Genomic DNA, 24,567 nt, shown 5'->3' with positions numbered 1-24,567 from the left:
ATGACACTGAATATACCTTGACAGTCCAGCTGGTAAATGTGAGTGTCATTTAGTGGTCTATTTCTCAATGAATGGCATGCTAACATCTCAATAAAATAAGAATGCAGGCTGGGTGCCAATCATCCCATGCCTTTTCAGTTTCCAAGGGAGTTGTGTCATCTGTAATAGCATGGAAAAAATTGCTCTTATTGCTTTTCTTAATAGACAAAAATATTAGAGCATCTAGTAACACAACCCAGAATACCATCAACAAAAAATTCTGTATAGAAAGTAGAATTGGGGAAATGCTTGATGACTTTTTTCTTAACAGATTGATGCGATAATAATTTTCTTTTTAAACTTATCTTTGTATATCTGTGGCAGACAGACAGTCCAGTTGCTATCACCCACATCCTCCCTTGCTAGTCTTTTATTGTGGAAGTTAGAAAATGCCATTTACTTACTTCTGTGGCCTCTCTTAAGCTGAAAGTACCCATGAACATATTGAGCTATTAAAATATAAAAGTTTGCTGGGTAGGGGGTAAAAGAAGAGACTCTTTTCAGGAAAAGGGCCTTTTTTCATCAACATGCCCAAAACACATACCTTCTTGCCTTTAAAGTTAGGTACAATGTCAAGAGCTGCAGCAGCCATCTTGTGACCATGAGGCAATGGCCCAGGCCCAAAATGACAACGCTAGAAGCTGAACTTCATCAGTAAAGCTAGGAGTGTTCCATCTCTAAAATGGTGACTCCCTGTAGTAGGCAAGATTTTCACATCCAAGAACTTCAATTTATGCTCTTGTCACTGTGAACATGTTACTTGACATGTCAAAAGAAACTTTGCAATTAAAATTAGTCAAAATAGGTGTTTAAGTAGATTTTAAAATAGGGATATTTTTGCTGGTGGCAGCAACCTAATCACTTTAGCCCTTAAAAGCAAAGTTAAGTTTCTCTGGCTGGGCTCAGTCAGAGAGATTCACTGGAAGAGGAAGCCAGAAGGGAGATAAGGCAGACAGATTTGAAGATGAGAAAGACTTGACTTGCCAAGCTACCTCTGAATCAGGGAATGCAGGAGACCTCTACAAGCTGATAATAATTCCTGGCTGACAGTCAGCAAGAAAAGGGGGACCTCAGTCCTACAGTCATCAAGATCTGAGTTCTGCCAACAACCTGAAAGAATGTTGAAGCTGATCCTTCCTGAGAGCCTCCAGGCCAGGAAGTAGATTGGCCAATCTCTTGATTTCAGTCTTATGAGAATTAGACAAGGAATCAGATGATCCCACTGAGCTTTCTATGTACGTATAAAACTCTACAACATTTTGCTTGTATTTTTTCAAGCCACTTGATTTGATTGGACAGTGTGCGTGCTCAGTCATGTCCGACTCTTTGCAACCCCATGCACTGTAGTCTGACAGACTCCTCTGTCCATGGAATTCTCCAGGCAAGAATATTGGAGTGGGTTGCCATCTTCTCCTCTAGGAAATCTTCCTGACCCAGGGATCTAACTCAGGTCCCCCTGCATTGTACGTGGATTCTTTACTGTCTGAGCCACCAGAGAAGCCCTAAGTTTGTGCAATTTGTTATAGCTGCAATAGAAAACTCATACGCTCTCCCAAAACAAAGTTATTCACTAATGTGTTGTAGAGGACAGGGCATTCTAGGTAGTTAAGTAAAAAAAGCACAGACAATAACAACAATGCAATAATAACAAATAACGGCATACTATTCCTTCTTATTATGTGTCAAGCTCTATTCTAGAACAAACAGCACAGAGCAGAGCACTGTTTCTTTGGAGCTTATGTCTTAGGAAAAGGAAGTAGATAATAAACAAATATATGTGCAAGATAAAACTATTATGTAGGTGAATAAAATTGGGTAATGTACAGCCATTTATTCATCGAATAATGTAGATTGTATGGTCAGGAAAAGCCACTTTGAGAAAGGAGTGTCTAAGTGAAATATGACTAAGAAGCAACAAGGTAACAAAACATTGTACAAAGGGTAACAGAGACAATTGCAAGATGGGGTAGGGGACTCCCAGATAAAAACTATAAAAAATAAATACTATGTAAAAAAATAAGCAACAAATATACATTGTATCTCATGAGTCATAATTATAGTCATAATTGTATCACATTGTATCACATGAGTCATAATTATAGCCATAATTGTGTAATAACTTTAAGTAGAATATAACATATAAAGATGTTGAATTATTATGGTGTACACCTGCAGCTAATATAGTTTTGTAAATCAGTTCAGTTCAGTTCAGTCGCTCAGTCGTGTCCGACTCTTCGTGACCCCATGAATCGCAGCACGCCAGGCCTCCCTGTCCATCACCAACTCCCGGAGTTCACTCAAACCCACATCCATCGAGTCGGTGATGCCATCCAGCCATCTCATCCTCTGTCGTCCCCTTCTCCTCCTGCCCCCAATCCCTCCCAGCATCAGGGTCTTTTCCAATGAGTCAACTCTTCCATGAGGTGGCCAAAGTACTGGAGTTTCAGCTTTAGCATCATTCCCTCCAAAGAACACCCAGGGCTGATCTCCTTCAGAATGGACTGGTTGGATCTCCTTACAGTCCAAGTCAAATCAACTATATTTCAATTAAAACAAAACAAAACAAAACTGTCTACACATTGTTTCTCTTCCAGGACTGCTTTTTGTACAAATGTGTAATGCCAGACAAGCTTGATTTTGTTGAATATAAAAATGCTGAATCAATTTTGTTAGATGAGTTAAAATATAATATATCTCCAAATTATACCTTCAATTCTAGACATAATTATGCACTTGTGAGTATGTTGGGTCAAGGCAGGGGATGGGGTGTTAGTAATTTCTGTTCTTTGAGTATTTCTTCTAAGGCCATTGAGGGAACAAGATAATTTGGTCCAATTTATGTTGCTCTCCAATCCTTGGCCTCTGTCCATTTGCCTAGGTACAGGGAACTGCTACTCTGATTGGCTAAATATAACTGACTGAAATAACCAATAGGAGGCATTAATGCAGTATGAAAAGGGAGCAGATAAGGCCTTTCCTTGTTCTTCCCTTTCTGAACACTTACACAACAAATACTTTTTAAGCTTCTGCCAGAGATTTGGTAACCTAACCTGGCTGAGTCTGAGTTCAGCTACCACTCTGGGCTTCCAATTCCTTCACAATGGTTAGATTAATAAATCAGAGCCTGAAGAGACCTTCAAAACTTGAAAGGGCTGAGAGTCCTTTTTAGTTTCTTTTTAGACCTAAGTCTGGTCTCTAATTCAGCTTTATCAGAGTGGCTTTATACTTGAAGAGAGCTGAGGAGGGTGATGATGATATATGCAAAGTGTGGTGGCACAGCCACTCTGAGGAACAACTTATTTATTGTTTGGGTTGGACATTTAACTCATGAAACTCACTACTTTATGTCCTTTAGGGTTTTCTGCTTAGAAAGCTTTATACATGAAAACAAAAGCCAAATCCCTGACACCCTTTGATGTTTTTGTAAACATATGCATGTGCTTTATGATGACTTTCAGAGTTGCCGAGTCCACCACTTTAAGTTACTGTGCATATAATCAGACTAAATATTCTCATCTGACACTCCTAATTATTTCCACGTTTGTCTCCAGTATATTTTTTTATAGACCTATATTTCTTATTCTTAGCATCTGCATCATTTTTCTTTTTTCCTGTCCAAAGTATAAAACAATGACATACCTGCTTGCTTGCACATATCTTGTTTTATATATGTAAACATACTTTCTAGCAATTACAATTGGTAACAGAGCTCAAAATTAACTGTGTCCCTCAGTCAGAACCATCATAGCTAACTCAAAATATTTATTCAGCAGCAAACAATTTTCGTGTGCAAAAGGCAAGAGAAAACTATCAAAGTATGAAGAATGAACACTTGTTTTATTTTGAAATCAGTTGGCAGAAAATCAATGACCTATGATATAAGAACCTCATCCCTACCCCCAGGGACCTCCATGTTATTGGAGTGGATTCACAGTACACACGCACATACACATTTTCTCAAACAACAAATGCTAACGTTATAATGCCTAATCTTTTAAATGGTTTCAAGCTTTCAGCATTTGACTACAAGGGTCATAGTGTTTCTCAAATGTGAACCCCGGATCAGCAGCATCAGCTTCTCTTGGGCACTGAGATACTCAAAACCTCACATCTCACTTCTGATCTATCATATTAGAAACTCAAGAACTCTGTATGTGGGGTCCAGCTTCTGTGTTTGCACAAGCCACCAAGTGGATTCTGACACAAGCTAAAGTTTAAGATCCATGGATTTATAAAAGAAGTTAAAGAAGCATTCCTTTGGTCAGTTCTGCTGCTGCTGCTGCTGCTAAGTCACTTCAGTCATGTCCGACTCTGTGTGACCCCATAGACGGCAGCCCACCAGGCTCCCCTGTCCCTGGGATTCTCCAGGCAAGAACACTGGAGTGGGTTGCCATTTCCTTCTCCAATGCATGAAAGTGAAAAGTGAAAGTGAAGTCGCTCAGTTGTGTCTGACTCTTAGCGATCCCATGGACTGCAGCCTACCAGGCTCTCCGTCCATGGGATTTTCCAGGCAAGAGTACTGGAGTGGGTTGCCATTGGTCAGTTCAGTCAATGCTAATTACAGCATTTATTCTAATAACATAATTATGGAATATGGAAGTGTCCAAAGATTTAGCCAACAGGATGTTCATCACAGAACTGTTTACAATTGTGATAAGTTTTGAATGATGAATGTTCTATATGAAGAACAATCACATGGGGAATATTAATGATTAGTCATTTTTAAAAGGAAATTTTAAGCAGCGTGCCCAAGAATATCCAAATGTTCTCAAAATTATTCTGATAACTACATATAAATATCAAAACTGCTCATCAAAATAAACAAAATATCTAGAAAGCTTATTTATATGTGGGATCACAACTGTTCATAATTTTCATCTTTATGTGGGTTTTTGTTAGTTTCTATTATGAATATGTGTGTGCACATACATATATAGGCACATGCCTACATATATATATATACACACACACACACACATATATACACACACATATACACATTTACATGTGTTCTCAATTGCAAGAGGTTTGGCAAACTCCTGTTTATCATTCTCTATGGCTTTGTTGTCTGAATTTATACCATCAATTGCACTTTTCCTGGTTCTAATGCTGTGAAAATTATTTTTCACTTAATATGAATGTAAAATTAAAGTTTACTACTCATTTATATATTACATGTGCCATTTATTTCATACTGACAATATGTCTACTAGAGAATGATTTTGGTAACATAGTTACAATTGAGACCATATAGAACATGAGAATTCTGTTGCGATTATTCCTTATGGAATCTCAACATGTGCTTTTATTTTAAAACATGTGTACCTGAGGAAGACCCTGCCACACAGAACACATACCTGAGTTTGATGATTTATTTTGTCTGGGAAGTCAATGTTTTTATTAAAATGATGCTAATTTGACTACTAAAACCCCTATAGTCCCCTACCCATAAGTTTCTTTGGTTTTCTTTTCATTTAGGCACTCTGCAGGAAAAAAAAAAAGAGTTGGCAGAGTCCAGTAAAGTGGAACTGGGTCATGAAGTTTTCTCTTTACAGAAAGTAATTTATTTATCATATTTTCAGATCTTTCCAACTATCAGTCTTCTTTTTGTTTAATGGAGGGATTCTTTTAAGATGTTGAATGCCTGCTTGAATGCCAGTTCTATTTTATGAGAAACCACAGTTCAGGATTTTCTCTGTTCCTGTCCTTGAATGCATCTTAAGACTGGCAAGACTGATTCCTAGATGTAACATCAAATGATTGGATGTCTTCAAGGTTCTTCACAAGTAACAAGTTTTGTTCTTAGGTGCCAGATAGATAGTTCTGCGCTTCTTTTGCAACAAATAAAAGCAAGCCACTCTCCAAAACATCAAATAAAAATGGAAAGAAATAACTGCTTTCAAAATAAAAAAAATAGTTAAATTCAGGGGAATTATTTGAAATTTTTTATCTCTCCACCTAACTATCAGACATTCACATTCTCCAGGATATTTTTCTTTACTGGTCCTTGTTATAAGAACAGACTCTAAATGTTCTTTACATATCTGAATTACTTGATAAATCACATACATGATGATTGGAAAGCCAATAATTTGATTATGATATTTTGATTTAATTTGAAAGTGAGACCACATTTTCCTCTTTTCCAAATAGAAACAGTTAAAATAAATAGCTTTGAAATGAAAGAAAAATTCTGTTTATCATAATCATTTTATTGATCACCAACACAGTAAGAGGATTACAACTGCCATTGTAGTTGTCCATTCTCTATGTCTTTGTTCTATTCCTTCCCTGCAAATAGGTATAATGTATGGCAGATTTAGTATTTTTTTTTTTTAAGTTTTAAAATCTTCTTTAATTGGAGGTTAATTGCTTTGCAATGTTGTATTGGTTTCTGCCATACAACAATGTGAATCAGCCATATGTATACATATGCCTCCCCGCCACCTCTTGGACCTCCCTCCCACTGCCCACCCCTTCCCACCCTTTCCGGTGGTCATAGATTACCAAACTGAGCTCCCTGTGCTAAACAGCAGCTTCCCACTAGCTATCTATTTTACATATGGTAATATATATGTTTCAGTGCTACTCTCTCAGTTTGTCCCACCCTCTCCTTCTCCTTGGAAAGAAAGCTATCACCAACCTAGACAGCATATTAAATAGCAGAGACATTACTTTGTCAACAAAGGTCCGCCTAGTCAAGGCTATGGTTTTTCCAGTGGTCATGTATGGATGAGAGTTGGACTATAAAGAAAGCTGAGCATCAAAGAATTGATGCTTTTGAACTGTGGTGTTGGAGAAGACTCTTGAGAGTCCCTTGGACTGCAAGGAGATCCAACCAGTCCATCCTAAAGGAAATCAGGCCTGGGTGTTCATTGGAAGGGCTGATGTTGAAGCTGAAACTCCAATACTTTGGCCACCTCATGCGAAGAGCTGACTCATTTGAAAAGACCCTGATGCTGGGAAAGATTGAGGGCGGGAGGAGAAGGAGACAACAGAGGATGAGATGGTTTGGTGGCATCACCGACACAATGGACATGGGTTTGTGTGAACTCCAGGAGTTGGTGATGGACCGGGAGGCCTGGCATGCTGCGGTTCATGGGGTCACAAAGAATCGGACACGACTGAGCGACTGAACTGAACTTAACTCCTTCTCCTACTGTGTCCACAAGTCTGTTCTCTGTCTTTGTTCTATTTCTGCCCCGAAAATAGGTTCATCAGTACGCTTTTAGAAAAAAATTTTGAATTGAGAGAAACCCTCCTTCCCTTACACAATAGATATAGGATATATGAATATAAGGGGCTTCCCAGTGGTGCTAGTGCAACCACTGCCAATGTAGGAGATGTAAGAGATGTGGGTTCAGTCCCTGGATCAAGAGGATCCCCTGGAGGAGGGCATGGCAACCCACTCCAGTATTCTTGCCTGGAGAATCCCATGGACAGAGGAACCTGCTGAACTACAGTCCATAAGGTATCAAAGAGTCGGACACAACTGAAGCGACTTAGCACAAATGCATGCATATGAATATGGGATAGCAGAAAATGCTCAGGTAACCAACTGCTCCAGTCTGCCTGGGTACGAGGAATTTCCTGGGAAGTGGGACTTTCAATGCTGAAATCTGGACAGTCTCAGAGAGATGGGCACCCTTCTGGAGATGGAAATGGGTGTTGGGGTTAGGATGAGTTTCTCTCCTTAGGAATATGGCCATCCTAGAACTAAAGGGTTATACAAAACAACAAGTTATGGGTGCTGGCCAGAAATACTAAGGAGTATGTAGAATTAGCAAATATGAGGAGCAGAAGGGCAGGATCTGAGGTTCTCGTTGACGAGTGTTAGGAGTTCAAGCAAGATGCAATGAACATTGTGAGACCCTGAAACTCCACCCACCTTGGTATTTTTTCATTTTTGTTCTTATTGGTGAGTGGCAGGTTCTTCTCAAAAAACTGCAGGTAATGAAGTGGTTTTTAAAAAATTTATAATATAAAGAATATGAGTCTTTTTTTCCATTCCTTAACTTTGATGTCTTAAATCTCCCTAAACCTGAAAACATACTTTTTTACTTTCTGTCACATGCTGATAAGTAGGATTTCAAGGGGAAAAATAGTCACACATTCCAATTATTATAATATCTGAGGGAGCACTTTAACCTATTTTCAAAGTTTTACCTGCTGCAAATATGAAAGTGATTTTAATTCTCCTCTGTATTATAGTCTAGTGTTCATATACTAATCCTTATTATATTGCCATGAAATTACAAAAAAGAATATCATAACAATTTTGTGTTTATTCTAAATATGCTAGATAAGCCGTTAGCATTAATGTGGCTGAGATTTTATTATTTTTCTTCCCAGAAAGAATGAAAATGAGTTTACTTAATATGAGATGATGGTTTCATATAACTGTTAGGATTAGGCAATGTTGAAAGTAAGAAATCTTGATAGAAAAAAAAATTGCTAAATTTTTATTCAGCTGAAATATGTAGACTTCAATAATAAGGCTGGAGCAGCTGGTCTGATCTAGTCTTTTGTGGCAATTAATTAAAAGAATGCCTCATTCTGTAACCATCCTTGCCAGACCCCACTCAAGTTTATAATGTGCCACAGTTTCTGACTATTCCTTCTGGAACTCATACACAGCCTTTCCATAATCAAACTGCTTTAGCCTTTTCAGAGGTGAATCCTAAAGCACATTATATGTAATTTGACTGCAAGTGTCCACTTATAGCGCCACTCAAATATACAATGAGGAACAATGTATACTAACACATCTCAAAAAATAACTTTTCTGGGTTCCTCTAACTACATGGCATGTGGGGAAAGGCAAAACTATGGAGACAGTAACAGATCTGGGATTTTTGAGGGTGGGGGAGTTGGAGGAAGGGGAGAAATGAATGGGAATGGTACAGAGGATTTTTAGGATGCTAAATCTATTTTATATGATATCAAGATGGTAGATACATGGCAATATACATTTGTTAAAACCCACAGAACTGTGCAACACAGAGTCGACCTTAATGAAAATTGTGGGATTTCACTGATAATGATCTATCAATAAACTGAAAGTGAAGGTGAAAGTGAAGTCGCTCAATCGTGTCCGACTCTTTGCGACCCGTGGACTATAGCCCACCAATCTCCTCCATCCATGGGATTCTCCAGGCAAGAGTACTGGAGTGGGTTCCCATTTCCTTCTCCAATAGTGCATCTGTCCAGTAGTGACAGATGCATCACATGAATTTGTTGTTGTTCAGTCACTAAGTTGTGTCTGACTCTGCGATCTCAAGGATGGCAGCACACCAGGCTTCCCTGTCCTTCCCTCTCCCAGGGTTTGTTCAGGTTCATGTCCTTTGAGTCAGTGATGCTATCTAACCATCTCATCCTCTGCATTAATGAAAGATGTTAATAACAGTGGAAACTGTGGGAGAGGGGGGTATACATGTATTTGCTCAATTATTCTGTGGCTCTAAAACTGTGATATTCAATCTTTTTTCTTCTTCTTCTTTTTTTTTTTTTTTTGGCTGTACCTCACATTATGTGGGATCTCAGTACCCTGATCAGGGATCTCTTGGTACCCCAACCAGGGCTTGAACCCATGCCACTGCATCGGATGCTCAGAGTCTTAATTATTGGACCATCAGGAAAGTTTCAAAATTCAATCTTTTAATGAGCATTATATACTTAGAAAAGTGTTTCATGAATGAACTTTGAAATCAGAAACATTCAGGCTTGAATCCTTATTCCACCCTTTAGCTGGGGGACTTTAGATGGTCCTCTGATTCTTCTGGGAAATAGGGATCACAATGCCTCTCTTATATATCATGATATATCATGATATACTATTCCTTCAAATTAAAACGTGTGTGTAAAGAAGTATAACGGAATTTCCTGAAGTGATAAAAGCAGTCTTGCCAGGCTAGCTGTTAGTCTTTTTGGGGTATGGGACACCTGCATCTGACAGTCTTGGTGGGGCTGGTGATGGCCGAATAGAGAAAGGTCGGGTATTCAGCATCTCATATTTCAAGTTGAAACTGGAGAAGGTCTTTACCATAAAATATTTTAACTTGAATACAGCCCTTTGGGAAAATATTCAGTAAGACAAATTTCTTTTTCTTTTTTAATCCAAGTCAAGTCATAATTTTCCTCCTTCATTCTATATAGATATAGATAGGCATAACTGCTCTCTCCTCTGCAGTTACTGGCTCTTAGGCACTTAGGTATAAGTATTCTTGGACTTCCCTGATGGCTCAGTGGTGAAGAATCTGCCTGCCAATGAAGTAAATACAAGTTTCATCCCTGGGTCAGGAGGATTCCCCTGGGGGAGAGCATGGCAACCCACTTCAGTATTCTTTCCTGGGAAATCCCATGGACAGAGGAGCCTGGCAGGCTATAACCCATGGGGTGCAAAACAATCAAACATGACTTAGTGACTAAACAACAGCAGCAGAGATATTCTTATGGATGTGCATTTTCATTTTTGCGGGCTAAAATCCAGAGTTGAAGTGCTGGCTCATAGGTAGACGTATGCTCACCTAAATGAGAAACTTCCAATCTAGTTGAAGAAAAGAGAGCTAACATTTTCTGAGTACTAAGGGCCAGACACTAGGTCATGTGCTTCATGTTGATTATCTTATCTAATCCTTTAACACCATGAGCTAGACTCTATTTTTATCCTTGATTTACAGAAGTGTAAATTGAAGTTTAAAGAGCTTAAGAAGTTTGCCCCCAAATAACACTGTAAGTGTTGCTATGGTCTCCTAAGTATTTGTAGAGGGAACCAGCTCTCCTGCATAGACATTAGCATTAACAAGGGTGAAAAAAAAAAAAGGACTTAGTCCTTGCCCCAGATGTTCTCATGAAGCTCAAGAGTTTTAATCAGGACCAATGAGACAGCCCAAGTTGTTCTTAGGAAAATAACTGCATGGGTCAGAGAAAGGTTTATTTGTATGTATCTTGAGAAATGTTTCCATTTCTTCCAAGTTCCCCTTGACTAGTGACACTAAAGCCGAAGGAAGTGGATGCTTCAGGACTACTTTATTCCGGAGCCAGTGGAGCCAGGTTGTCAGTCTCTTCTCTGCTAGTCTGCACAGCCCAGCACCCATAGCCACTACCCTACAATTAACCTATCTGAATTAGGCTTCCCATTACTATCTAAGGAGGCCGGCAGTACCCTTTGGGTATTCTCCATCAGGAGCTGGGTTAAGCATTCATTTACATGTAAATGGTCTCCTTTTCTCCTTCTTCTCAGCCTGCTAATGAAATATTCTGCACTGCTGTGCAAACCATGTTACCGACACATTTTGAATAGGAAAATGCTTGTGATGAAATGGAAAAATTAAAGCAAAATTACACATTAAAAAAAAATAGCCCTTGGAGATAGCCATTTACCTTTTTCATTCCATTTGTTCCATTATTCAATGGTTGTGTGAGTGTCTACCAAGTGTGGGAGGCTGGGTTCGGAGTGGGAGAAATACCACTGATGTTTAGGAACAGGGGACCTCAGAAAGTTCACAGAGTTTGAAGGAGCCAATCAGTAAAATCATATTTACGCTAAGAATTTTTTTAATTCTTTGTGAATTTTCAATTGTGCTGAGTACAGGGAAATACAAATACAGGAGACGCCAAGGGCACTGACAGGGACATCTAACCCAGGCAGAAGGCAAGACACTTCTCTGAGGAAACTACAAGTCAAGAAACTGCTTAAAGTGGCCAGGATATGACCGCTAACTGATGCTGGTTATTATCAAACACTCACTGTGTACCATGCTCGGCTCTAAACACATTACACGTACTATCTCTACAGATTTACGAGGTTGGTGGTGTTATTATCCCATTTTGCAGATGGGTTGAAGTACCAGTATTGAAAGCCAGGCTGCCTGACTGTGGAGTGTGCACACATTGGAACACTTTAAACACTCTGTCTGCTGTTCCTTTTGCTTTCTTAGGGACTTCCCAGGCAGCGCTAATGGTAAAGAATCTGCCTGCCAATGCAGGAGATGCAAGAAACTCGGGTTCCATCCCTAGATTGGGAAGATCCCCTGGAGTAGGAAATGGCAACCCACTCCAGTATTCTTGCCTGAAGAATCCCATGGACAAAGGAGCCTGGCGGGCTGCAGTCCATGGGGCCTCAAAGAGTTGGACACAACTGAGCGATTGAGTACACACACATACACACACACACATGCTTTCTTAATATTACTTCCTACTGAAAAGCATATTTTTCCTTTTCTAAGTTGGCCTAATTACTATTTTATTAGAACATTTAATTTGTTCCTTGATCCAGACCTATGCTAAACTATGTCCTATGTGTACAGATTGTTACTTTATTATTAAGCAAAGGTGACTTTAAGGGAAAAAAATCCATCATTAATAAGCACCAGGAACTGTAGGAAATGTTTTCTCCCAGTATCTGTTTGGATATCTTTTAGCGTCCCTGTTACACAGGTGAGTGAGTGAGGTAGAGATAAGTTCAGTGGCTTGTCTACTGTCACCTGGGTGGAGAGCCTGTAGAGCTGGGAACAGAGGCCCGATTTGCCCATGTTGCTACAAACCCTGAGCTGCCTCTCTGATTTTATTACTAGTGTTGAACTGATCTCTAACATAAAGCTGTGAAAAGCCTCAAAAAACAAAACCCAAAACCAAAAAGCTGTGCAGATTCTAGAAAGGACTTCCCAGGTGGTGCTAGTGGTAAAGAACCCACCTGCCAATGAAGGAGATCCAAGAAACATGGGTTCCATCCCTGAGTTGGGAAGATCCCCTGGAGAAGGAAATGGCAACCCACCTCAGTATTCTTGCCTGGAAAATCCCATGGATCGAGGACCCTGGTGGGCTACAGTCCACCCAGTCACAAAGAGACACGACTGAGAAACTGAACACTGAACACTGGAAAACACCTGTATTTCTACTTTTGGGGTATTCCCAACAATCCTTACAACAGCCTCATATTTGCATTATAAAATAAATAAATTCTGATTAAATAAATGAAATGGTCCAAGAAATCCTAGTTTCTTTGCCTTGATCATCAATTTACTGATCAGTATTCTGAGGATTATTTTGTTTTCCTGCTATTTTGATATTGAGAATGAGTTGTCCTGAGTGTCTGAAACATATTTAGTTGGCTTGGTTGAATACTTTGCTTTGTAAATTTATATAATTACTTTCATATCCAGTTTAGTTTCCTGAGAATTTGGATGGTGTGAGATTTCCAGAGACGTGATATGAAAGTCACTAGTGAAAGTGAAGTCGTTCAGTCATGTCCGACTCTTGGCGACCCCATGGACTGCAGCCTCCCAGGCTCCTCCGTCCATGGGATTTTCCACGCAAGAGTACTGGAGTGGGTTGCCATTTCCTTCTCCAGGGGATCTTCCTGACTCAGGGATTGAACCCGGGTCTCCCGCATTGCAGGCAGACGCTTTACCCTCTAAGCCACCAGGGAAGCCCATGAAAGTCACTAGGCTCCTTCATTTTTTTTTTTTTCTTGATATATTCTAAAACCTCTCTTTATTTTTCCTCAGTCCTTAATGTTTCTCTCTCCCCAGACCTGACTCACATTTTCCTACTCATTCCTTGCTGAGCTTACCTGTCCATCTTCAAGAATTGTAAGGTAACACTGTATACACAACAGTTCTACTTCAAACTCGAGCCACTGTCCATACAAATACACTCGCACCTGTCAGACCACACACCCTGGTGGACAAAACAGATCTCTAGCAGCTCACGCTGACATATCTCTAAAAGCAGTCGGCTTTCACAGCCAGTCTCTAGGGAGGTTAAAAAAAAAAAAAAACGCAGCTAGCAGGGCTGGTGTTCTGGCAGTCTGACTTCAGCTCCTCACATGACCTGCCTGTTCTGCCACAAGGTGCAATTTCAACTCCAAGAAAGTGGTCCCTCTTGCTTGGCCTCGCATCAGATCACCATCTAATCTAGCCCAGAGATTTTTCATTAGGTTTCATTACAGGACGTTACAGTTTCCGTTGTCTTGCAGTGCTCTCCACAGAGACTTTTCACTGATTTTAGTTCGAGAAATTAAGTGATCTCAAGTGCAGCCGTGGCAGCACCCATTACGATGTCAGATTTTAAAGCCAAATAAAACTGAAAAACTCATGTTTGGAATCCCAAGTATGCCAAAAGGTCCAAAGACAGTTTATTAAGACAATAACATTGATAATAATAATATTAAATAAAGCAAAAACTACATGTTTTGGAAAAAATCCATTGGTGCATTCATTCCTTCAACAATTTTTTTTCTTTTACATACCTGATAAATTCCAAGCCCTACTAGCAAAGGGAAATAAGTTTATTTGTGTACTTCTTAACCATCTAAATCTGTACATAATAATGAAGAGAGATTTGGAGCTCTTTGGCTAAGCTGAATATCAGGAATATATATATTTTTCTACATGGTGGTGGTGGTTTAGTCGCTAAGTCATGTCCAACTCTTGAAATTCCATGGACTGTAGTCTGCCAGGCTCTTCTGTCCATGGGATTTCCCAGGCATGAATTCTGGAGTGGGTTGCCATTTTCTTCTCCAATTCTTCTACATGAAGGAAGGTAAATGTTTGTGTGTCAGGACTGGCACATACATAACTCTGATAGAATTTTAGTAACTGGATCCCTTGGCAAATTCAGTTCTTTCTTGTGCCTTCCTTAGGAGAAGTCTCAGAGCTTTTTTTTTTTTTTTTTTTTAATGTCCAAAGACCACAGATTCAGTTCCATAAGTGGTGCTGATTTACAGAACATGTAGTACATTTTTCCTTAGCAAATAGAGAAGTGACAGCATATGCCATTAGTCAAACAAAACTACACAAGCACTTTCTTTCAGCCTCTCTTTCATTTCTTCTTCTTAGTAGCTAGCCTTTGGACTCTCATCCATGCTTTCTGTCACCACTTCTTTCTGTCTCTTTCTGTTAACCTGTGTCTTTCTGTCTGTTGACCTAAAACAAATAGACTGCCAATTATTTCTCCAACAAAAAAGAAAAAAGAAAGAAAGGAAAGAAAGAAAAAAGGGATGGCAGGATGATTTAATAGGGATTAGTAAAGAACTGGAGTCCAGAGTCTGCAGCCACAGTGAGCCACTGACAAGTGGAGAAGAGGAACTCTTTAATAGAGTGGAAAAGGAAGATGGGTGGGCTCTAGTAAACAAAGTGACCGTGACTTTTCACTGGCTAATTGTTGTAAGGAAAGGAGCTTTTATTCCCTGTTGAGCTGTGATCTTTGAAGGATGTGAAAGCTCCCACTTCTGGTCTCCTAACTTGATTTAACTGAGGTTTCCAAACCCTGATGCTGAGAAAGATTGAGGGCAAGAGGAGAAGGGGGCAACAGAGAATGAAATGGTTGGATAGCATCACTGACTCAGTGGACTTGAGTTTGAACAAACTCAAGGAGATAGTGAAAGACAGGGAAGCCTGGCGTGCTGCAGTTCATGAGGTCACAAAAAGTTGGACATGACTTAATGGCTGAACAACAACGATAACAAGAAGAACCTCTTTGTCTCTCTGTCTGTCTGTCCATCTCTCTCTCTTGCTTTCTTCTGCCTCTGCCCACACCCTCTCCATTCTCCTTTTCTTCCTGCCTTGTTTCCTCCTACCTCATCCCTCCTTTCTTGAGATCTGCCACTGGGTCATGGAAAGCCTCTTTTCTATATAAAGTAGTGTGTTCCTCATTCTGTTCCTGTACTTGCCTTCTACAGTCTCACACAATCTTGTCACTAAGCACAACAAAGCACCTTTCTTACACTCCTAGATCTTCAGAAAGCAGGGAAGGAGTTCTCCTGATAGTGGAAATTATTGTTGTTGTTTTTCCTAATTACTATTTGTCATAGCTCCTTTCATTAAAAAAATAAAATTATATTGGTAAATCCACAGAATCCTGGGAGTAACTTTTTTAAAAAGATGGTTGCATAATTTTAAATTCTTAGTTTGACTCAATGGTAAAGAATCTGCCTGCCAATGCAGAAGCTGCAGGAGATGTGGGTTCGATTCCTGAGTTGGGAAGTTTTCCTGGAGGATGAAATGGCTTCCTACTCTGGTGTTCTTGCCTGGGAAATCCCATGGACAGAGGAGCCTGGTGGGGTATAATATAGTCCATGGCGTCGCAAAGAGTTGGACATGACTGAGCAACTAAATGAAGCAAAAATGAAATAGTAAGCTGGAAACCTATGGATTCATTATGCAGGTTTAGTTATTGATGAGTAAGACTTCACATTTGGGAAATATGATGGTGAGTCTACAAAAGTTTCTGCATCATCATGATTTAGTGTCTGCAGTCAAGAATGCAAATGGATTTTCCTACAAGGCTTTCTGATAAATGGCAAGTTGATGTTTTTGCTAATAAAGTATCAACCCAGGAAGTGAGCGCTGATTACAAAAAGACATTTTTGTGAACCCTAATGTTTGAAAATAACCTGTTTTCCATTTACTTCCAAAGTAACAGCCCAAAATTTCCATTTGCTCTAAAGTAATCCTCACAATGGTCATGGTTTTTCCAGTGGTCATGTATGGATGTGAGAGTTGGACTGTGAAGAAAGCTGAGAGCTGAAGAATCAATGCTCTTGAACTGTGGTGTTGGAGAAGACTCTTGAGAGTCTCTTGGACTGCAAGGAGATCCAACCAGTTCATTCTAAAGGAGATCAGCCCTGGGATTTCTTTGGAAGGAATGATGCTAAAGCTGAAACTCCAGTACTTTGGCCACCTCATGAGAAGAGTTGACTCATTGGAAAAGACTTTGATGCTGGGAGGGATTGGGGGCAGGAGGAAAAGGGGACGACAGAGGATGAGATGGCTGGATGGCATCACCGACTCGATGGACTTGAGTCTGAGTGAACTCCGGTAGATGGTGATGGTCAGGGAGGCCTGGCGTGCTGCGATTCATGGAGTTGCAGAGTCGGACATGAGTGAGCGACTGAACTAACTAACTAACTAATCCTCACAAGGAGATCCAACCTGTCCACGCTAAAGGAGACCAGTTCTAGGTGTTCATTGGAAGGACTCATGCTGAGGCTGAAACTCCAATACTTTGGCCACCTCATGCGAAGAGTTGACTCATTGGAAAAGTCCCTGATGCTGGGAGGGATTGGGGGCAGGAGGAGAAGGGGATGACAGAGGATGAGATGGCTGGATGGCATCACCAACTCGATGTACATGAGTTTGGGTAAACTCTGGGAGTTGGTGATGGACAGGGAGGCCTGGTGTGCTGCGGTTCATGGGGTCGCAAAGAGTGGGACACGACTGAGCGACTGAACTGAACTGAACTGAATCCTCGCAACTTCAGAAATAGTATAAAAACCATAACACACTTAGCTGCTAAGTTAACTTGTACTATATTGAACATGCTGTAATCTAATACAACAGAGATATTTTTATTTCCCTAAAGACATGTCTTTCTCATTGCCTAAGACATTTTTTGAGATCTACAAACTTCTGGCGTGGATAGAAACAAGATGGTTTCACTGTACTGTAAAGGGAAAAAAAAAAACCTGTAACTAACTCTAAACCAAGCTGTGTGGATTTTTTTTTTTTTTCACAGCTGGAATACTAGTTTTTATTACAGCTCAACTGGCATGGCAAATTAAAATTCATCTCTGTTTGCTAAACTGCTACTTAAAATGGCTTCTACCAACTGTTACTGTTGAATATTATGTTGTCATTCATGCATTTAGTGGGAATGGCTCAATAGCATGAATATTTTAAAACAAGTACAAAGGAAGTATTTTCCCTCCATTGGTTTTCAATAGTTTACTATCTGAATTATGTTTTGAGTTCTTGGTCAAACTCAGCTTAATTTTCACTGGTGATAAGGCAGCTGTCAACTGAATTAATTAAATAGTCTTTATAGGTATACTATAGCTGCAGTTCCTGATTATAGCCAAACAACTCTATTTGATTACTTCTCTGTGACATTACTCTGCAGATTTGTCACTTATGAAAACCAAGGGATTTTCAGTGACAATTCAACCTTCCTCACACAATACGTGACACATTGTTAACAACAACAATGACAAAAGATCCTTCCCTTTGTTTTTGTGCATTTTACATTTATTTCCATTGAGCACAAAAGTCTGCAGACTATCTTGAATGAATTACATATCCGGCATTTGTTCACTATGCTAAGATTGTAAGTGTTTATGAGCACTTTTATTTTTTGGTATTAATGAAATAAAACAAAGAAAAGCACTCAGTGTCATGATGTATCTGCATACAAAATCAGCATGTTATTTCTTCCCTTAATACTCATAATCCTAATTACCTCCTTGGGGAAACCTTTACCGACATTCCAGACAGAATAAACCATATTCTCGTCTGAGTTATACTCTATATTTCCTGAATCATTCTGCTCTTTTTCTTCCTAGAATGTTTTTTAAACTCTTTGTTTACATGTCTATCACAGAGGTAAGATCATGGGGTATATCCTGCACCTCATTAAACACGGGAATGCCCAACCCAATCTCCCTTACTAAAAGTCCCTATCATTACTGAAATATTGAAATAGAATTTCTATGACTTGTTTGAATGATAAGGAAAATATGTAAAATAAGTAAAAATTCAGCTGAGTTATTTTTTCTAAAATTCTGTTCTAATCAAATCTTGAAGTCACAGTTTATCTATTATACTTGCCACTTAAATAGCCTCCCTTTTCCAAAAAAAAAAAAAAGACCTTCATAGATGATAATTTATTGAAAACTACCTCTATGTTTATTTTTTTTCCTAGTGATTTTCGTGCATTAACTTCAAATGAAAAGAGTAGTTTTTATAAGCCCTAAATTGAGAAAAAGCTCTTAGGTTCAAAGACATAGAGTCATAATTTTGCTTCAGAAAATAAAAATGTAGTTACAATTAACCATTATTTTTTGCAGGGTTATCAAAATTACAATTCATCTACTATTTTCTAGAACACAGAGATTCTGCTTCATTATGCAGATTGTTTCTTAAAGGATCAGATTCTTACAAGCACTTAACGCCAAGAGGGGTACAATGCACATCTAATTCATAACCGATTTGTTTTCCAGTGCTTTATCCTAGGATACACAAAAAGAGATAACAAGAAAGAGAAGAAAACTTTGTGATGGTTTTATAGCCACCAGTAAGAAAAATGTTAACCTTTTCTTCCTTTAATATCTTGCTAGAACAACATCTTTACCTGGCATTTATCCTCTTAGCTATCTTAATCATATTGTACACTGTGAATGCCAAGAAAAATGTGCATTGGTCGTCCTTAGTAAAATGTCATGTATCTGACAACCCAGCTTGTTACTTACTACTCAGGCCATGAATAAGTTGATTGTATTCTGTTTGTCATAATGCTTAATGTTAAGGAAACTGAGGAACGGAAAATTTATGATAAAAAAGTTCATGAGAAAATAGCTGCAACAAAGCACTTTGCATAAGCCAGGATCTTTGATATTTGATAGATATAAGAAGTGAGCTTTAAGCTAACTTGCTAAATAATTCTTATCATCCTATATATTCTTTATAGAATAGTATTTATAAAGAATGCTTATTTCTTTTAAATAGAACAAGTATGGTTAGCTTAAATGGTATTTCATGAAAAAAAAAGTGTAACATATATTCCTTACATCTTGGACAAATGAAGTTTTGGCATTAATATCTTGCTACTAGTAAATACTAGTAGGCAAATACTTTCCCATCCATCATATTTCATCAAGTAAAAAAAAAAGTGGCGGTTTTACTGCTTACCGGCTGGGAAAACTGGGAAACAGTGTGGCTAACCTGGAGGGTTTTGTTTTTTCTTCTTTTTCTGTTTTTAGGATTGAAATAAAGCATTTTTCAGGAGTTGGTTGCAACTTTGTAACTTTATAAGTCAGATAATCATGTCATATTGGGAAGTTAAAAATAAAGGACATTCTGTACTTGGGACAAAAGGAAAATTGTTGCTTTATTAAGGAATATAATAAGTGTAGTTTGAAGCCTAGGTAGGATTTTTATGTGATTATCTTTAGGGTATATTAGATAAGCATCTTCAGGTCTGTCCTTTGAAGTATCATCTGTATTCTCAGTATGAATTTCTAACAAGATTTTCACATTATTTTTTATGCTATTGAAAGAAATTGCATGTCTACATAGAGAAGACAGTGACACATATACACAGAAATCCTTTCCATGAAAATCATCAAGAATGATGCCATAGTGGTACAATTCTAGAATGAACACGCCACAGTGGTTGGGTGAAGGATCATGGGCATTAAGCATTGTGTGGTGCCAGAATACTTCATCTCAAAATATGACATTTTGGCTTAAGCATTATTTTGAGCTGAAGGCAGTTTAGAAGAAGGTTCAAGAAAAATGTCTCTGCCTTCCCCCTATTTGCCTAAAATCAGGACAGAAGTTTAAAAAGGTGTGCCCTCTCCACTGTACCAGGAAGGACAAAAGTTGATCATTCAAGACCAGTTTAGACCTTCATCAGCTAGGAGATGGCACCAAAGCCATCCACCTAATAAACCTCACGAATGAGCCTTGCTCCATCATTAGTTTCCATGTATTTTCCTTACAATTTGCAGCCTAAGGAACTTAAAATCCTTCTCCTCTGCCTTATCACTTCTCTTAAAATGTACCGTGCCTTTGCTGAGATACTACATAAACCCAAGTTCTAGCCAACTCTTTGTGTTACTCATCCGTGAGTGCGCCCACGTGTAAGGAGGATACATGTGCTAATAAACTTCTATTTGTTTTTCTCCTGTGAATCTGTCTTTTGTCAATCCAACTTACAGGGCCTCAGCCAGAGAACCTAGAAGGGTAGCAGGGGAAAAAAACTCCTCCTTTGCAGCATCCACTTGATTAGGAGTATAAATAATTTCCCTTAAAAATTGTAATGTCTTATCCTGATTTAAGTTCCTTTATAACCTCTACATCCCTTCTGATATTTTACTGATGTTTTCCAAGTCATATCATTACTGTCCCATCCACTCATTTAGTTAAAAGTATTTATCAAATCTGTCTGCTGTGATAGTGTTGGGTTGGCCAACCCAATACTTTCCCTAATGGAACTTAGAGCAGTGAAGATGGGGTTACTGATACAAATTAATGTACATTTGGAAATTGTGGTGTGAATTTGAAAGAAAGGAACAAAAGTCTCATAATAGTAAAGAATAGATGTGGCCCTGTGAGAATGAAAAGGGGAGAAGCAGGCCAGATTTAGTTGACCTAAGGAAATAAAATAAAAACTGAGTTTTGTGCTTTATGTTCTGTTCAATATGTGTGTTCTGTTCAATATATGTGTTCTGGACAACATAGCTACCTGTGGCTACTGTGCACTTAAATATAGCCTGGGTGATAGAAGAATTGAGTTTTTTAATTTATTCAAGTGTAATTAATTTAAAGAGCCAGATGCAGATAGTACTTCTAGATAAACTAAATGACTCCACTGCCCCATACATATGGTGCACCCCTATTTCTAGAGTTGCATACACAGTTGCCTTTTTCCTAAATATAAATTTGTGTGATTAAATTTATATAAATATAAAATCGTGTGGTTTTCATCAGTCCAGGAAATATCTGACGAAGGAAAAAAGAACGACAAAACTTATTATTTAAATCCACCTATACCTTTCTATTGATGTGTTACTATTTAAATAGAAGTATCTCAATTGCTGTCTTAAGGGGAAGAAGGAGGAAGAGGAGGAAGGGAAGACAGAGGAGGAGAAGAAAGGGGAGGGAGAAAAACCAGAACCCTTTAAGTTATTTCTTGATAGTTTTGAAGAATCTTATTTCCACTTTGAGTAAGAGATTTAATGGTAGAAACTATCAATCTCATATCTACATGTACTAATTTAACTTGGAAATGAAGTCAAAGGATACAAAGGCTATGGGACTGTAATTATAGTGAAGAATTGTAAGCATGTCTCCAGTAAAAGCTGTAAAGGTAGACATAGCCATTAAATAGTCATTCTAATGCTACCTTGAACAGGAGCTCTCCCTGTAAACAATTATATTTATATTTCAGTTATAATTACTCTTGTCTAGATGCTCAGATGTTTAAAACTCACTCAGAAATTCTATTAAGTTTAATGTCATAGATAATTCTTAGTCAAATAAAGCAGTAACAGGTATAATGATGAAAATGGCCAACTTATTGACATGTCATATGTAGATTGTGGTCTTAAGGGTCAATTCATTTTCACTCAATATTTTAATCAGTTACTATGTATCAAATATTTTCCTAAAGGGTATGGAGTACTTATACAAATGTATAAGTCATGAATTTTTCCCAAATAATTTTATGATCTAAATGTCATTTTTTTCACAGTATGGTCCACAGACAACCTACTAATACATCAGAATTACCTGAGAAGCATGCTAAGAGCACATATTTCTGGATCCCAACCATGACCATTACCAACCTGGAATCTACAGGTGCCTCAGGTAAGTCTAACATATGCTAATTTTGAGGATAATTGGCCTAATGTGATGAAAGATAGGATTGGGGTGTATCAAGGTTATTTCAAGTGATACTTGGAGAAAACAGGTGGATAGTGATTCTATTAACTGAACTTGAGATTAGAGGCAACATGTTACCATTGGGAGTGGATAAAATATTCTGAAACATTCTCAAGTAGATGAGTTAAATAGGTATCTCTCACTTAGGGCACTGGAAATAAATATTTGGGATTCATCAGCACAAAGATTATCATTGAGTCTGGTAATATTACCCAAGAATATTCTTGAGTACAGTAAGATTTTAATTTTTTGTAAAGAATAATAAAAAAAAAATCTTAAGGAAAAATACTCCAAAGCAAGCAGAGAACATGAAGTGCATTTTTGTGACCCCACTGGACTGTAGCCCGCCAAGTTCCTCTGTCCATGGGATTCTCCAGGCAAAAAATGCTTCTCCATCGGATCTTCCCAACCCAGGGATCGAACCTCTGTCTCTTATTCCTCCTGCATTGGCAGGCAGGTTCTTTACCACTAGCACCACCTGAGAAGCCCACAATCAGAAGCAAGCAAGTAAAAGAAGCAATCAAAGCATTACAAATTACATAAATTAAGATTTGAAGAGCTGATTTGTCTTTAGCCTTGCTCAGATAACAAGACTCCTGTGACAGACTGGATGAAGCACAAGTTGGAATCCAGATCGCTGGGAGAAATATCAATAACCTCAGATATGCAGATGACACCACCCTTATGGCAGAAAGTGAAGAAGAACTAAAGAGCATATTGATGAAAGTGAAAGAGGAGAGTGAAAAAGTTGGCTTAAAGCTCAACATTCAGAAAACTAAGATCATGGCATCTGGTCCTATCAATTCATGGCAAATAGATGGGGAAACAATGGAAACAGTGACAGGCTTTATTTTGGGGGGCTCCAAAATCACTGCAGATGGTGACTGCAGCCATGAAATTAAAAGACGCTTGCTCCTTGGAAGAAAAGTTATGACCAACCTAGGCAGCATATTAAAAAGCAGACATTTCTTTGCCAACAAAGGTCCGTGTAGTCAAAGCAATGGTTTTTCCAGCAGTCATGTTTGGATGTGAGAGTTGGACTATAAAGAAAGCTGAACGCCAAAGAATTGATGCCTTTGAACTGTGGTGTTGGCAAAGACTCTTGAGAGTCCCTTGGACAACAAGGAGATCCAACCAGTTCATCCTAAAGGAAATCAGTCCTGAATATTCACTGGAAGGGCTGATGCTGAAGTTGAAACTCCAATACTTTGGCCACATCATGGGAAGAACTGACTCATTGGAAAAGACCCTGATGCTGGGAATGATTGAAGGTGGGAGGAGAAGGGGCTGACAGAGGATGAGATGGTTGGATGGCATCACCAACTCATGGACATGAGTTTGAGTAATCGCCAAGAGTTGGTGATGGACAGGAAAGCCTGGCATACTGCAGTCCATGGGGTCGCAAAGAGTTGGACACGACTGAGCAACTGATCTGAACTGAACTGACTGATGATGATATCAAGATAGGAATCTCCTCCATTGTCTGTTGCATCCTTTTAGTTGACTTTGTCATCCACCTTGATCTCTTCTGTAGGCCCCATTAAACCATCAGCACCTGCAGATCTCATAGTCTCTCAGGTGCAGAGAAGAGCTATTCTCTCCTGGTGAAGGAAACAAGTTCTAAATGTGTCTCTTATGGATCCATGAGTGTCACACACCCCACACATCAACAAATCATTAGGATCTGGAAAGTAAAATATGCTTATTATCATCTACAGGAGCAGAGGTAGGGTTAATTACCACCACAAACACCACTACAACCACCAAATCATATGACCTGAGATTCAAGAAGAGAATAAGCCTGAAAGAAAATTTGTAATAGCTTTAGGAAGTAGGAATAGAGATTAAATAGCCAGATAGCAGAGAAGGCAATGGCAACACACTCCAGTACTCTTGCCTGGAAAATCCCATGGACTAAAGAGCCTGGTAGGCTGCAGTCCATGGGGTCGCGAAGAGTCAGACAGGACTGAGCAACTTCACTTTCACTTTTCACTTTCATGCATTGGAGAAGGAAATAGCAACCCACTTCAGTGTTCTTGCCTGGAGAATCCCAGGGACGGGGGAGCCTGGTGGGCTGCTGTCTCTG

Source organism: Bos javanicus, chromosome 18, assembly GCF_032452875.1.
Source record: "Bos javanicus breed banteng chromosome 18, ARS-OSU_banteng_1.0, whole genome shotgun sequence".
Lineage (NCBI taxonomy): Eukaryota > Metazoa > Chordata > Mammalia > Artiodactyla > Bovidae > Bos > Bos javanicus.
This window is presented reverse-complemented; position numbering follows the sequence as displayed.